Source organism: Micropterus dolomieu, linkage group LG23 (assembly GCF_021292245.1).
Source record: "Micropterus dolomieu isolate WLL.071019.BEF.003 ecotype Adirondacks linkage group LG23, ASM2129224v1, whole genome shotgun sequence".
NCBI classification, from domain to species: Eukaryota; Metazoa; Chordata; class Actinopteri; order Centrarchiformes; family Centrarchidae; genus Micropterus; species Micropterus dolomieu.
Genome location: NC_060172.1, coordinates 12,326,270 through 12,328,756, shown reverse-complemented (window position 1 = coordinate 12,328,756; position 2,487 = coordinate 12,326,270). Strand labels below are relative to the sequence as shown.

General features: G+C 35.6%; 1 protein-coding gene across 1 annotated transcript in view; it reads right to left on the bottom strand.

Annotated features, from left to right (window-relative positions):
* Positions 1-2,487, bottom strand: part of kcnj15 (potassium inwardly rectifying channel subfamily J member 15) — a 9,750-nt gene that overhangs the window by 4,049 nt on the left and 3,214 nt on the right. The window lies entirely within an intron of this gene.

Here is a 2,487-nt window from a genome sequence, read left to right as displayed (position 1 = left end):
AAACTATTTGGTTAGGTTTTAGGTACAAAAACTTCTTGGTTAGGTTTTAGGCACAAAAACTAGTTGGTTAGGTTTTAGGCACCAAAACAACCTGGTTATGTTTTAGGCATGAAAAGTAGTTGGTTAGGTTTTAGGCACCAAAACAACCTGGTTAGGTTTTAGGCAGGAAAAGTCGTTGGTTAGGTTTTAGGCACCAAAACTGATTGGTTAGTTTTTAGGCACCAAAACGACTTGGTTAGTTTTAGGCACAAAACGACCTGGTTAGATTTTAGGCACCAAAACAACCTGGTTAGGTTTGAGGCAGGAAAAGTCGTTGGTTAGGTTTTAGGCACCAAAACAACTTGGTTAGTTTTAGGCACAAAACGACCTGGTTAGATTTTAGGCACCAAAACGACTTAGTTTTATGCACCAAAATGACTTGGTTAGGATTAGGTACAAAAAATATTTGGTTAGATTTTAGGCACAAAAACAACTTGGTTAGGTTTTAGGCACAAAAACAACTTGGTTAGGTTTAGGCATAAAAACAACTTGGTTAGATTTTAGGCACAAAATCAACTTGGTTGGGTTTAAGTACAAAAGACAACTTGGTTAGGATTAGGTACAAAAACTATTTGGTTAGGTTTTAGGTACAAAAACTTCTTGGTTAGGTTTTAGGCACAAAAACTAGTTGGTTAGGTTTTAGGCACCAAAACAACCTGGTTATGTTTTAGGCATGAAAAGTAGTTGGTTAGGTTTTAGGCACCAAAACAACCTGGTTAGGTTTTAGGCAGGAAAAGTCGTTGGTTAGGTTTTAGGCACCAAAACTGATTGGTTAGTTTTTAGGCACCAAAACGACTTGGTTAGTTTTAGGCACAAAACGACCTGGTTAGATTTTAGGCACCAAAACAACCTGGTTAGGTTTGAGGCAGGAAAAGTCGTTGGTTAGGTTTTAGGCACCAAAACAACTTGGTTAGTTTTAGGCACAAAACGACCTGGTTAGATTTTAGGCACCAAAACGACTTAGTTTTATGCACCAAAACGACTTGGTTAGGATTAGGTACAAAAAATATTTGGTTAGATTTTAGGCACAAAAACAACTTGGTTAGGTTTTAGGCATAAAAACAACTTGGTTAGGTTTTAGGCACAAAAACAACTTGGTTAGGTTTAGGCATAAAAACAACTTGGTTAGGTTTTAGGCACAAAATCAACTTGGTTGGGTTTAAGTACAAAAGACAACTTGGTTAGGATTAGGTACAAAAACTATTTGGTTAGGTTTTAGGTACAAAAACAACTTGGTTAGGTTTTAGGCGCCAAAACAACTTGGTTAGGTTTTAGGTACAAAAATTATTTGGTTAGGTTTAGGCACAAAAACAACTTTGTTAGGATTAGGCACAAAAACTATTTGGTTAGGTTTAGGCACAAAAACAACTTGGTTAGGTTTTAGGCACCAAAAGGATTTGGTTACGTTCTAGGCACCAAAACGACTTGGTTAGGTTTTAGGCACAAAACGACCTGGTTAGATTTTAGGCACCAAAACGACTTAGTTTTCTGAACCAAAATGACTTGGTTAGGTTTTAGGCACCAAAACGACTTGGTTAGGATTAGGTACAAAAAATATTTGGTTAGATTTTAGGCACAAAAACAACTTGGTTAGGTTTTAGGCATAAAAACAACTTGGTTAGGTTTAGGCATAAAAACAACTTGGTTAGATTTTAGGCACAAAATCAACTTGGTTGGGTTTAAGTACAAAAAACAACTTGGTTAGGTTTTAGGTACAAAAACTATTTGGTTAGGTTTTAGGTACAAAAACAACTTGGTTAGGTTTTAGGCACAAAAACAACTTGGTTAGGTTTTAGGTACAAAAATTATTCGGTTAGGTTTAGGCACAAAAACAACTTGGATAGGTTTAGGCACAAAAACAACTTGGTTAGGTTTAGGCACAAAAAGTATTTGGTTAGGTTTAGGCACAAAAACAACTTGGTTAGGTTTTAGGTACAAAAAATCTTTGGTTAGGTTTTAGGCACCAAAACGACTTGGTTAGGTTTTAGGATCCAAAACAACTTGGTTAGGTTTTAGGAACAAAAATAACTTGGTTAGGTTTTAGACACAAAAAACACTTGGTTAGGTTTAAGACACCAAAACGACTTGGTTGGATTTAGGCACAAAAACAACTTGGTTAGGTTTTAGACACAAAAAACACTTGGTTGGGTTTAAGACACCAAAACAACTTGGTTAGGTTTTAGACACCAAAACAACTTTGTTAGGTTTAGGCACAAAACCAACTTGGTTAGGTTTTAGGCACAAAAACAACTTGGTTAGGATTAGATACAAAAACTATTTGGTTAGGTTTTAGGCACAAAAACAACTTGGTTGGGTTTTAAGCACAAAACTGCTTAGTTAGGTGTTAGGCACAAAAATGACTTAGTTATGTTTAAGACAAGATCATATTTTGGGTTAAAATCATTGACTGTATAAAACGTTAAAATACGTACGTTAATCCAGGAAGTT